Source organism: Danio rerio, chromosome 19, assembly GCF_049306965.1.
Source record: "Danio rerio strain Tuebingen ecotype United States chromosome 19, GRCz12tu, whole genome shotgun sequence".
NCBI classification, from domain to species: domain Eukaryota; kingdom Metazoa; phylum Chordata; class Actinopteri; order Cypriniformes; family Danionidae; genus Danio; species Danio rerio.
Genome location: NC_133194.1, coordinates 38,017,328 through 38,032,063, shown reverse-complemented (window position 1 = coordinate 38,032,063; position 14,736 = coordinate 38,017,328). Strand labels below are relative to the sequence as shown.

Sequence of the window (14,736 nt, the reverse complement as noted above, 5' to 3'; positions counted from 1 at the left end):
CGCTGGAGAACACTCTGTCATTCTACTGAACTACAAATCCCATCGTGACCCTCAGTCACACACCTGTTTCAGTGTAGGATTCAAATAAAGCTTTAGGAATGGTCAGACAGACAAGGTTCAAAACAGGGACAGACGGTTGCACACTGATAATGGATGCAATGTTCCTAACATATTTGCATTGGTGAAACCGAATCATGTGACCAGTAATCTGTGGCAAATATTTAAGATTGATTTCTCCAGTCTAAACTTCTCAAGCATGTTCTTTTCATCACCGCCTCTGTGTGAACATGATGTACAGTAGGGCTGCACGAAATCTGGAAAAATCTGATATTGCAATGTTTAATTTTTCTGTGATAAATATTGCAATATGAATACAGTTGTATAAGATAGTTTCAATAACTCAATTTGACTTTGACTTTTATTTAACTTGATTTGAGTTTTTTTGGGTAGTTTAAAAGTATTCAGCTACAGAAATTGAATCATCACATACGCACACACACACACACACACACACACAATGTTCTTACTTTGTTTTGAAAGTAAATAATCTTGTTTTCGCTTTGAAATGAAGATATTTAGACTAATGCTGAAACAATATATTGTGCAGTCCTAATGTACAGTTTCACAACACTACGCAAACCTCAAGCGGATTTAAAATTCTTAATGCCAATCATTTATCATCAATTTTAAAATAGCAGAAAAGACAGACAGACATACATACATATATACATACATACATACATACATACATACATACATACATACATACATACATAGAAGCACCAGCATCTTCTTCCTGAACCTTTGTTACTTCAGTCAAACTTTTGCCCTCCCACTAATCTTGCAGTTTAACTGAATTTCCCCTTGGGGATCAATAAATCTCCTATCTATCTTTTTGTCGATCTATCTTGTCGTCCTAGTGTTTCATTTTCACATTCCCCTCTTCAATGCATTCCCTCATTTGTTCTCCCCTGGCTCTTGAAAATGCACTGGACGTGGATGAGTTTTTCCGTTCCGTTGGCTGTAGAGGGAAATGGGGAAGCTTGGCAAGTGGCTGTTATTATTTTTCCTTTTGCTCAGTATCAGCTCTTTCAGCAGCCCCTCTGTCATTCAGACGCAGCAAACATCTCCAGTCACATACCCAAGCTGTCTTATCAGCACCATGCTTTCAGATGGAGACTTGCAGAGAGAGACTAAATACTGAATATAATGTATGTCAGATACAAATATGACTTGTAAAAAGCTCTGTGAATAGAAGCTATATATTTTTATGGAGGTATTTTCACAGCCATAAAATAGCCAAATAACACTAGCATTCAAATGGTTGGCTGAAAATATTTGCTGTGTTTATTAATTTCCTAAATGACAGAATAGTTTTTGTGTGTGAATGTTTAAAGACAGCAAATTTTTAGGTTCATTCTGAAAACATACCATTATGTACATTTCTGTAGAGCGCCAAATACGTACCAGGAGCCCCGTTTTTTGCCGTTTTTGTTTTAGCGAATCCAACAGATGTCGTTGTGTACCTTTTTTAAGATCTCAAATTTCTCTCATGAGTGCCATTTGTGCCTGCTGTTCTTGTGTAAATCCACCAGAGGCTGCTGTCGACTGACTGACTGAGTGATCGACTGACCCACCCTCCTCCTTTCCTAAACCCAACCGACAGTTTTTAAATGCAATCCGGAAAAGTAAAAGCCCTCGCCTGATTTTTACCACGTTTTCAGATTTTACAACATTCTCACCATTATTTACTTGTTTATTTTATTTTTTGGCTTATGTTTTTGTCTTACCACTCTTTGACAAACCTGAACCCTGTAGTCGTGATCAACTCCTCTGCATCTCAAGTCCGCCGACATACATGGCTAGCTACTGGACAAACTGATCCATATTTTTTCACAAGCAGTCAGCTGGTAGCACGAAAAGAAACAACGTCATACCGCCCCGTAGCGTTCGTTTTAAAGACAAAATGCAGCCATACGTACTTCTGGCTATGTATTTCACTATCTCCAGAAATGTATATAGGGCTACTTTTTTAGAATAAGCCTACGTTGGAATTTTCTGAATCATTCTTTAAATTGTCACATGGTTCTTCAGAAGTCATTATCATGGTTATTTACTGCCCAAAAGATATTTCAGATGTTAAACACATTTCCGTTTCAGTTTTTTTGTTGATATGTTACCATTAAAAAAGCATCATAAAACATTTTTGGACACGTTAGATTGTTAGAGAATGACAGCAAATTTACAGAACGATGTTACGGATTTTTTTTTTTTTTTTTCAAATAAATGTTGTTTCTACTTTTTGTTCAGTGAAGAATCATTCATTTAATCATTTTTCTCCCACTTAGTCCCCTATTTATTAGGGGTCACCACAGCGGAATGAACCGCCAACTATTCCAGCATATGTTTTATGCAGTGGATGCCCTTCCAGCTGCAACACAGTACTGGGAAACCCCTATACACACTCATTCACACACACTCATACACTAAGGCCAATTTAGTTTAATTAACCCATAGCACATGTCTTTGGAATGTGGGGGAAACTGCAGCACCCAGAGGAAACCCACTAGAACACAGGGAGATTATGCAAACTCCGCACAGAAATGCCAACTTGTTCAGCTGGGATTCGAACCAGTGGAATTCTTGCTGTGAAGTGACTGTGCTAACCACCTAGCCACCCTCAACAAAAAATCTTGAACACTTAAAAAAAGAAAAAAGAAGACATAAATGTAACCAAATGTAAATATATATATATATATATATATATATATATATATATATATATATATATATGTATGTATGTTTTTGCCAGAACCTTTTTAAACTGATTTATTTATTCATACATATAATCTATTTATTTTTTTATGTTGTGGTGTTGCTGGAAGTCTTTTAATAATCCACTGACCACAAATGATGGCACAGTCTTAAAAATCTAAAGATTAATTTGTCTCTTTCGGTCTTTTTTCCTCTAGTTTTATGTTTGATCTTCCTTTACCTCGTTTTTCTTTGAATCATTGCTCTTTACTACACCATATTTGATGTCTGTGATGAAACAGTGGTGTGCGGTTTGGCATACGGGAACCAAAAATGATTTTGGTCAAGTTTTGTGACTCAAAATATTATTTGTCCACAAGCAAAGAAGGAAGCTTCCCAGTATTACCAAAACAAGACATTTCTGTGGTTTAATTTGCCAGAATAGCAAATCTCTGCTACATGCTTTCCAGAATCAAATCTCTATTTTGCGTGCAAGATGTTCCCCAATCTTGCCGTGCTTTTCCAAGGAAACTCTAGAAAACATTGAAGCCATTGACAGGATATCAAAACAATAGTCAAATCCAGCTGGAGGCACTTACAGCCTTGTTTGCTTTAGTTTTACCTGCAACTCAATTGAACTGTAATGGGACATCAGATGGGGTGCTTTGAGCTTCAGAAGGACTTGATTTCTTTTAATTGGATGCCGGTTGATTTCTCATTAGTCTCTTGTTCAGCATCTGGGAGCCAAACGGATGAGGGATTCCAACAGAACAGCGCCAGTTCCTCTCTGGGTCAAATCCCTAAAATAAAACTCCAGTTATAACTTTGCCTTTGTCCTCTCAGGACAGGACTTTCTACCCTCTTTTCTCACATTATGGCAGGGGTTGATGGATGGTCTGCAAGAGCTGAGATGGGAATAGGGCTTTAGAGGTTATTTACTTCAGCTTAAGTCTTGGATAATATTTCTTTACACGTGTTCCCAGTTTTTTTTTCTCGGCCGGCGACTTCTTAGGGGAATCGAGAGCACTGCCGACAACAGCTCCAGTTGTTACCCTTGCACTCTTCAGTAAGACTTTTCCAGAAATACATTAGTAACATTAGACCTTACTGTTCTCCACCCCACTGCCATGAGATCCTCATGATTTGAGGGATGATTTGCGGTTCTGTCTGATTGTTGAAGTTTTTCAGTGCAGGTAGTTCAGAAATAACCTTCGGTTAAGCTTGTTCTTTAATCTTTTTGAATCTGAATAGATCTGAATAACTTACATTGTCTGCTTGTATAAATCTTCAAAAGACTTTACAGCTATATAAAACTGTCGCTGTTTTTATTTTAAACAGACAGTAGGCATTGCTCTGTATACAGTGGTGTGAAAAAAACGTTTGCCCCCTTATTGATTTCATACATTTTTCTTGCTGGAGAAAAACAAAATGAAGACTTTAGAATGGCCTCGTCTTGACCTGATATTTAGTTATAAGGTTTAGCGGTAAAAGCTTTTTCACACAGGGCCATGTAGTTTGGGATTTTGGTAATAATAGAAACCTTTAAAAACTGCATGATGTGTTTACTTGCGTTATCTTTGACTAATATTTCAATTCGTGAGTACACCCACAAATAGAAAACAGATCAAAATGAACATATTCGGCATGCTGTCCAGAGAGAGGGCTCTGAGGCTAGATAGAAAGCCGGTTAGAATACGAGCTTAGCGTCTAGCCCGATCCCAGAAAGCTTCCCCTCCCTGTGCTAAGTGTGGTTCTGGTTAAAGGTGTGGAGTTGGGGTGGAGGAAGGAGGGATGCAAAGTCGTTGAGATGTCTAAGTTAGGATGAGATTGGTTATTTATGGGAATTTTTTTTGATTCTGATTGGATGATTAGTGTGATAGCTGATAGAGAGTTCGTTTTGTTTACTCAACGCAATCTCATGGCAATTCGTAACTTTTTGATTTAGTGGCTAATTCGTATGAATTCGTACAATCTAATTTATAAAATTTGGTACAATTTGTTCATCACCCAATGACGGTTGGGGTTAGGGGTGGGGTTGGGTGCCACGCCTCCTATTTAAAATCGTACAATTTTGTACGACTGAACTTGTACGAATTCGTACGAATTAGCAACTAAACTGACAAGACTCATGAGATCCTCATGAGATCAAGCTGGTTTACTTTGTGTTTGCTTCTCCCGAAATTAAAAACTTTTAAATTTTAAAAATTTAATTTGAATTAACTCCACAACAAATACATCAGATTGTCACTGGTAAAGTTCTTACTGTAGTATTTTCTCACAAATGTTACATGAGATCGGCTTCTTTCATGTCTGTCACTGTGCTGTTTATCTGACGCAGTCAAGTGGAGATTGAGGCACACTCTGACAGGCATGTGGGAACGTTGGGCGGGAAGAACTAGCATTAAAGGCACAGGCAACAAAACAGCTACACTGTGTTTAAAGCAGTAAATTCCAACATTCTGAAAGGTATAATAAATCATCTGATGGGTGTTTTGAGCTGAAACTTTACAGACACATCCTAGAGACACAAATGACTTATATTAAATCAAAAGTAAAATTGGTGCCCTTTAAAATGTACAAATAGTTTACAACATTATTTAAGATCAAAGAAATTAGGCTGCCTATAAGAAAATTCTAACAAAAATCAAATGTTTAAAATGTGTACAAATAAAAAAATTAACCTGAATATCAGTGCTACATAACCCATTTTAATACTTAAATCTCAACCTTTTCATCACAGTCTTGGTTTGTGTCACCACTCGGTTGCTGTAAAGTCTCATTTCATGTTATCCAATCGCATCCTGTTCTGGAAGTCCCTCTTTCATATGCATCCAAAACGCTGACAATTATCATTTTAAATCCCCCCTCCCCTCCCCTCTGCCTCCAGCTTTAACGTTGCCCATTAAAGCTCTGCATCTCTGGGCAGTTTGGTGTGACAGAATGAAGGAGGAGCTTGACAAGCTGGCCAAAGATGAGAGCGCTCAAATGGGCCGTGCATCATCCAGCTCCCAAACACAACAGAGCGCTTGTGTTCTCCTCTAACCACAGCAAGGAAAGAGATTCATGTTAGCATGGAGAACTGGCTCCCGATGCCGCTCGGCTGACCTTTCGCATATGCTAGCATTTGTTAGGGGGAAAAATGGAATATGTTGAGCATAAAGAAGCTGGTCGTTGTGATCATCCGATTGCAAGTGCTTTAGTAATCCAATATCATTTCTGTGCTGTTTTGTTTGAAGACAGAGTCGGATGAAATTTTAAGTTTCTCCATTGAGTTACTTTGTGCTTTTTGAAACATGCAACTGATTACAACAGTGGTACAATGTTCATTTTAGGACATCCTGAAAGCTTGGTCGTAGAACATACTGCTGTTTCTGAAATCGCCTCATTCACTTTTCCCTACATTAGTCCACTAGTATAGTCCACTTAACGGAGTGAGTGAAAATGAGTGAGTAATTCTGAGTGCACTAGAAAGGGTGTTGTTTTATGTGTGCTCTGCAGTGTTCGAACTATACCGTGGCCTTTGCAGGAGCCCATTTTATTTAGTTGGGGTTGGGGGTTTGCTTTGATCTTGAGAGTCCCCTGCCACAATCTTGTAGGCTATAAAAGACACAAGATCCCTGTCCTTGAACAGCAATATATAAACAAATAATCTATAAATATAAAGCAAATATTTATATAAGTGTAACTAAAATTATAAAGTAATTTGGTTTACTTTCTTGCTGAAATGTACCTGTTTTTCCCATCTTTCTTTGACCCTTGAAACTATCTTTTGAGGGATTTATTTTTATATGCACAAACAACAGCCGCCTAAACAACAGAACATCGCTGTCTAAGTTTACCTGCAGTGCTTCTGTGAGAGGAATACAATCATATAAAATTAACAAACACGAATATGTTTCACCTAACAACAAAATAAATAACCTCAACATCATGTTTCTAATCACTCTATAAGTTCAAGATGATGACACCAAGGACAGCATATGCTTTTTTATTTTACACAGGCCTATAGAATGTCATGGGATCTTACTTTTCACTCCGGTAAAACATAATCACGAATTGGAAAATGAAAGAAACACCAGAGCCTCCGTTTTGTCAAGTTTACCCTGCTTTCAGCTGTATTGTTCAAAATGTTTACAGCAATGTCATGGTGTTTAAAAAGAAAACATTGTATTAGCCTACTGTAAGCAAATAAAACAAAACACAACGTCACATCATTTGTTTCGGAAAATGAATAAGCAGTGTCACAACATCCATATGAAAGCATCTGCCTGTTAGTCTTTGACGTGGCTGGACTTGAACTGCCCATCAGCGCCCCCATACATTGATGCTCATGACAAGAATAGCATGTGTAGTTATCTTTTTTAAAGTGAGGTGTAAATGGCCGTCATGCTTGAATGATATTTTTGCTCTTTTACGCATAATAATCCATGATCACTTTACACAATACTGAAACCGCACTTCAAAATAACATATTGTCAAAATAAAAATCCACAAATCATGTCTTCAGAGTAGCCCATGCCTTAATAAGGGGGTGAGCCATGCCTAAGCCCCCCCATAGTTCACACCCTGATGCTCTGCTGGTTGATTAATCCGATTAGACAGGTTGAACTTTTTGGTCAGACTCTGTGATGGTTATTAAAGACTATAGAATACACAGGACATGACACTCATGTAGTTTTGAATGGGTAAAAGTTTAACGGTCAATATGGCGAATGAAAGCCCGCCTGCTTGAACGGGAACCAATCATTGATCGATATAGAATGACGATTCCCCGAGGGAGAAGCTCAGACCAGACATGTGCTTTGACAACAGTTTCTGTGGTCAACAAGCCCTGATGAATAAGGGACTAAGCTGAAGAACAATGAATGAATATTAGGTCTGACCAATGACTGTAAAAAATATGGACGACGCGACAGCCCTTTTTCCCATTGAACGCCTTGAGGGCAAAACGCCTGCTTGACGGGCACAAACTGTCGCAAAAGACTGCTGAAATTGGAGCCAGACATGCGCAGAAGGATTGTCTGATGGAGCCAGAGGAGGAGCCGCGAAAATGAGCAGAGTCGAGCTTCCAATCAAACGCTTTATGTAAAATCAACTACGCCCCCCGAACTTCTCAGCACGCGTTTGCTGTCATATCAACACAGATGGATGTAATAACGTTAACAAATATGAGGGTTTTATATATTCAATCGCGCCAGCTCCAGGCCGCAGCGCATAACTTACTCGCGGCGTCGCGGGCTGATTCCGGCTCGCATGCGGCAGCGCCTGCTCGCTCGGCCGCCGCATCTGGCTCGATTGACTCGGGCTGGAATTGGGTAGTGAGTCCAGGCATCCGGAGTAGGTCCAGCAGAGGTAACATTAGTCAGTCTGAGCTCTAAGAGATAAGTCTCCGGCAGGCGAGAATCTAGCCGGAACTGTGTTTTGCTATCTGGGTGGCTAGGCGTGTATCAGCAAACTAATAAAGCCCGAAAAAAGCCCTGAACTTAGCGAATAAACAGTGTTCCACCAGGATCATGTATGTCAGAAACTATAGTTTACTGCTGAACTCATTTTGTCATGGTAAAATAACACAGAAATCGAATAATAACATTTCAGTCTTCTGCCGAAGCTCAGACGCCGCGCTTTGAGAAACTGTCAATCACAGCTGTCAATCACGATGACACGCCCAGCATTAAATTACTGCTAAAAACAAACTGTTTACAAAAATGAAGATCTGCACCTATTTCAGCACAATAACCAGTGCCTTAATCGACCAGAACTATCTTTCGGGACATTTTATTGCAAGTGTAATATTTTTTTTTATTTGGGCTCAAGTCTCCTTCATTAACACGGAGGAGGCGGGCTTTATGACTTGTACTGCAGCCAGCCCCCAGGGGGCGATCTAACGGCCGAAACCTTCACTCAAACGTAGGCTTGCGGCACACTTGGGTCTGACTTTCTATCAGTATTTCGTACGACTTTTTCCTGAACTGCAATCGTGTGCTATAATACTCCACCTGAATCCATTTGTCTGATGCTTTTTTAGTCTGAGGTCCTTCGTCTGATACTTTTTCACTACAACAAACTTTCCCATGTGTTACAATAGCTGCATGATATCCTCTTCATGTTACCTGATGCCTGTGCAATAAGTTTTGTTCAGGTGGTTTTTATGCTTTAATCAGTTTTTTGGGTCTAGATTCGCCTCTAGCTGCAGATTTTTTCCTGATTATGGAGACCGTCCCACCTGTAACCTCAGTTTCCTGCAATTTGTTTGTCTCGTCTCAGAATGTCCCGTGCCTTGCACCGGTTGTGCAATCAAGATCGCTGTGCTATTTGTCTAAATCTCAAAGGCCCACTCTGTTTCCTTCGTGTAAATGGTGCACTGTATCTCGCGTTACCCTGGGTAAAGCCGATGAAAATGTAGTGAGGAAAGGGATTTGCTTTGTCTCTCTGGGACACCCCATCTTCATTCACATCTTCCCTCGTATACTTCTTGGAAACTTTTTACTGTTTGACCATTATATGATTCACACTAAAGAGTGATTTTGTCTTTAAGAGGAGCTACTTTTTCGGTGGAAGTTTGTCTGTACCTCAAGACAAAAATAAACAGAAAATAAATATTCAGAAAATATGCATTGAACAAATTAAAAATGAATGAATGCATGAAAGACACACATTAAATTCTGTTCTTTTGAACTGTTTATTAATGAAATAATCCAGATGAAGTATCACTGGTTGAAGGAATATTTTAATCAGCATCATTGATTGTAAAAAATAAGATAATACTTTCTGCGACAATTGCCCCTATTATAAAATTTTACCCATTTGTCTGCAAGAGTTTTTTAATAACTTAAAGTAAACATTAGTCATGCGAGAGAAATTTGAGACCTCAAAAAACAAACAGTGTTCTCTGGTGCACTGCATGGCGAAAACAAAAACTGCCTTAAAAAAACTTACCTTCTGGGACATATTTGCCTCTATCCAGAAATGTATAAAGCGGTACGTTTTCAGAATGAACCTGGGTTTAAATAAATGCATACTTGGTCACATGCATCCTTTATATTGTTCATTTGATGTGTTTTTGAAAAGTGAGGGGCGACCTTTTCCAGATAATTACAGCAATCGTAATTCATATTTTGACTTTTGTCTATGCCACATGTATGACAAAGTTTCTATCTCATGCCAGACAGGATGAAGGTCATCTTCGGCTTGTCCACTCAGCATATAATGCCAATGGTTTCCCACAGATTTGGGTGCTTGAGTACAATTTTCTTCTCTGAAAAACACACCAATTCATCTAAATGAAACCATAAAGTGAGTTTAAGTAGTAGAGTCACCTTAACATTCATACAAATTTTTAAAAGGACTAGGAGAAAAAAATAAAAGTATTTTCATTGGATGACACTTTGCCTGATAGCTGGATTGGATAACTAATCCTGATATCCAGATGTCATCGTCATAACCTTGTTGAATTGATGAGAAATTAAACCAAGGGAGTCTTAAGTTCAAAGCGGCCTGTAATACAAACCCATGACGAGACAAAGACAGAGTTGTTCCTGTTCTTCAGCACTGAAACACGGATCTTCCAAAGCAGACTCTTACAGTCCTGTCCTCTCACGTCCGCACCGGCCTTTTTGAAGATAACCCAACTCAAAAGACAATGCCATGATTTCCTCTGGTCCAAACATAGTTATCTCTGTCACTGATTCATTTTCCTGGCATAGCTAAAAAGAATCAAGCCATTAGCCTTGTTTGAGTGGATCTCCAGTCTCTGTGAATATGATCCTTCATAGTTTGCAAAGACTCTCTATGGGGTTTCCTATGTGATCAATAACAGTGCATTACCCCTGAAGGAGGCCATTCACACAAAGAATGTTAAAAGCACTATAAAGGCTTTCATTCACTAGTAGTTTAGTAGATTTGATAGTATTTGGGCACACATGAAGGCCCATTTAGACTGATAGCTGATTAATTAAAACATAAAATTCTGTTAAAAACAACACTTTTTGATTACTGTCATTAAAATCCTAAATAGAAGACTGGTTACCTGTTGGTCAAAATAGTTTTTAAGACAAAATCAGCTTCTCTGCTATCAGGCCAAAGGTTCTCTTTGCTTAATTGTAAAACTGTGTGCTAACTACATATGACATGATGCAACACAAGCATTCAAATTCCAGCCATTCATTTAAATATTAGCCACTGCACTCCCAATGAGTTGGTAATTAGGGCTGCACGACATTGAAAAAATGGACATTGCAGTATTTAAATTTTTTGCGATTATATATTGTGATACAGTATTAATACAATTCAGATGACTCGAAGACCTCTTTTTGGATGAAGATCATTCATTTAGATTGGATCAGTTTGTAATGGAGTGATTCAAACAAATCGCAAGCGTAAGTAAATAAGGTAGAGCAAAGGTCAAACTGAATTAAGCAGTGCTTTATGGTTTCCTGAAGTCAAACAGTAGTCAGAAATTCGGTTACAGTAATTGATCCAACGGAAGGTAAAATTTAAAGTAACACTGCATGTCTTTATTGCTGATCAACTGTAATCTCAGCTCAACATTGCAGATCCTGAGATGTGACTATTGTGGATGCACACATTGCAATATCGTTGCTGAAACGATAGCCTGTACAGCGCCAATGGTAATGATTAATTAATACATAATTATCCTGTTTAACATTATTAAAATGACAAATTGCTTAATGACTAATGTTGTTTGCACTGAGTCACAGTTCTGACTTTCATTTTCCAACCGTTTGCTAATTATTTTATTTTCTGAGGTGAACTATCTGCTGGTGCTTTCAGTAGCAAACTCACATTGGTAGCATTTAACACTAAATAAAGCATATAATATACAGTTGAAGTCAGAATTATTAGCCCCCCTGAATTATTAGCTCCCCTGTTTGTTTATTTTTTTTCTAATTTCTTTTTAACAGAGGTAAAACACATTTCTAAACATAATAGTTTTAATAACTCATTTATAATAACTGATTTATTTTATCTTTGCCATGATGACAGTAAACAATATTTTACTAGATATTTTTCAAGACACCTCTATACAGCTTAACGTGATATTTAAAGGCTTAACTAGGTTAATTAGGTTAACTAGGTAGGTTAGGGTAATAATAATAAAGTTATTGTATAATGATGGTTTGTTCTCTAGACTATGGAAAAACAAATGAGTTTAAAGGGGCTAATAATTTTGTCCCAAAAATGTTTTTTTAAAAATTAACTGCTTTTATTCTAGTCGAAATAAAGCAAATAAGACTTTCTCCAGAAGAAAAAATATCAGACATAATGTGAAAATTTCCTTGCTCTGTTAAATATAAAAAAAAAAACACTTGCAAAGGGAAGAGCGGGGGGGAGGGGGGTGGGGGGTTACCTGAGAGGGTTTTTTTATTGAATAAAATCCTTAGCATTTATAGAATCTTTTATTGTACAAAAGATTATTTAGAATGTTTATAGAAAGGCTCTTTTGGGTATTAAATATACTTCATAATACACGGCACATCACTGCAAAAATGCACTTTTGAGAATTTTTTTTAATGTAAGGAATTAAATGCTATAGTTTGGTATGGTGCATTGTGTGCATATATGCTTCATAAATGATTTCACTCTACAGTCAAGGCTCGGAAATGCTAATAAAATGCTATTGGCTCCTAATCCAATCCAAGTACTCTCCTGTAAAACCCCGATTGGTTTCTACTCATCACCCCACCCACTACCCACCCATCATACCTAAGATCAGTTTTTATTGGTTAAACTTAATGCAGTTTTAAATGATACATAAACATCATAAACACACCACGATTGGATCCCAGATGTCCTTTCACTTTAGCAAAGTAGCATGTAATGGCACTCCATAAAGATTATCTCCAAATGTATGCATGGTTACATTGTGCTCATTTGTATTAACAAATCTTGCTCTAAATATGAAGCTATGAACCAAAAAGCTGAAAACATTTCATGCTTAAAAGAAAACTGTACATTTGATTAGGGACTTTCATTAGGGGCTCTTATTTTTGAGCTTTTTCTTTTCCAGCAAAAAATAAATAATGATATTATTAATATTTTAAGCTGACAAAAGTTTAACATTATTAAATCTGCTTTTACTTACATTTTTCTTTTCTATTTATTTTTTTAAAACCTCTTTTGACCCATTTAAACCGGTTTATAATCACATTATTCTTTGTTGTTGTTTTTTTTATACTTATATTTATGTTTCTTTTATTCTTATTTATGTAAAGAATAAGAATTACCATAGTGTATGAAATGTGCTACATTAAAATAAACTTGCCTTGCCTTTACGTATATTGGTAAATCCGGACTAAAGAATCCCTGTAGAATTTGAGTTCTCCCAGTGCACTGTGGGTCATGGACACGTGTCTGGGTCCAAGTAGCAACTGTTAATCCATTTACATTCAGCCGAGATTCAGTAAGAGGATATTAAGTCTGGAGAGTATTGTGTGGCAGTTCTTATGCAACCAAACACACTTCCTGCATCCCATCATGCTCTGCAGAATAGAAGCTGTGTGCATGACTTGAAGTGCCTGCTTGGCCAATGTGCTTGGCCAATGAATTTGCCAGTTCATATTAGTGTGTGGGTCTAACGGTAATTGGATGAAGAATGTTTCTGTTTGCAAATGGCTAAATTGGTCACACCATCCGATAGCGTCATTGCATAAATGTCTTTAATTATTTAAGGAATTCAGATGTAGTGGAATTTTATTTAGCCTCGTTATGTATTGCAGTGATGAGTTGTATAGACTTTTATTTCAAAGTGGCGTAAATGATATTGAAATCATGTAGGATAAACAATACAAACATTTGCAATACAGACTTTTTTCAATTCATATTTATTTCTATATCACTTTAACAATGTAGATTGTGTCAAAGCAGCTTAACATAAAAGTTCTAGTAATTTAAAACTGAGTCGTTCACAGTGTTGAAGTTCATTTCAGTTCAGTGTGGTTTAAATTTTACTGTTGAAGGTCCAAACACTGAAGAGCAAATCCATCGATGTGCAGCTCCACAAGTCCCAAACCAAGCAAGCCAGTGGTGACAGCAGCAAAGAACAAACTTCACCAATTGACAAAAGTGAAGGGAAAAAAAACTTTAAGAGAAACTAGGCTCAGTTGGATCTGCATGACTACAACTGTGGGTTGTTTACATGTGAGGTGTGATCTGCTATGCTGTGTTCATGGGAGAGATTTAAAATTAAAGACCTAGTAATTAATTTGACTTGAGAAAACAGGCCAAAGATGAGCTAAAAAGCAGGCTAATAATACTCAAAACTGGACTGTGGTAATATGTTAGCTGCGATGCTAACACAATGTGCTCACGGTGGTATTATTTAATATTTATAGAGTTAGTATTTAATTTGGCTGACAGAGTTTGATAGTCTTGATATTAGAGTGTAAACAGTTATATAGGACAGAGAAAACAGGCTAAAAAGTGAGCTAATAATACTTACAACTGGACTGTTGAAATATGTTTGCTGCGATGCTAACACAATGGTGGTAGTATTTAATATTTATGGAGTATTTCATTTGATCGGCAGAGTTTGACTAATAATTGAATTTAGAATAAAAACTGAACTTCAAAAAGAAGCTAAGCTACAGCTACAATTGACAAGAAAGCAGCAGAGCAACAGGAAAATGGCCTTATCCCAGTAAGATTATAACTGTTAAATGCATACATACTGTATAACTTCTGTTATTTGGCAAACACACTCGCATTTTAAAATATATTTCAAGAGATCACACTTAGCTAATGAACTAATGAATGGGTTCCCTCCTGTTTGCAGGGCAAGAGGGGAGTTTGAGCCCAGGTAGGTTTCGAGAACTCCCCTGCTGTTATGGCTAATTAGGAGTTAGGAATTGCTGAGAGAGATATATGGCTGACTAAAGGCTGATTTATACTATGCGTATATACTATAGCGTATGCTACGGCGCTGACGCATAGCCCTTCGCTGTGGCCGTCGCCGTCACTGACGTG

The 14,736-nt window shown here is 37.6% G+C and overlaps 1 protein-coding gene and 1 long non-coding RNA gene across 7 annotated transcripts in view; one reads left to right on the top strand and one right to left on the bottom strand.

Moving 5' to 3' along the window:
- Window positions 1-14,736, top strand: part of col8a2 (collagen, type VIII, alpha 2) — a 202,376-nt gene that overhangs the window by 118,182 nt on the left and 69,458 nt on the right. The gene's annotated exons all lie outside the window — the stretch shown is intronic.
- LOC141379153 (uncharacterized) lies at window positions 6,849-13,193 on the bottom strand. The gene is made up of 4 exons (XR_012395164.1): window positions 13,037-13,193; window positions 10,262-10,457; window positions 9,691-10,009; window positions 6,849-9,323 (listed from the first exon to the last, which is right to left on the bottom strand). It is a non-coding gene; the product is annotated as an uncharacterized lncRNA (long non-coding RNA).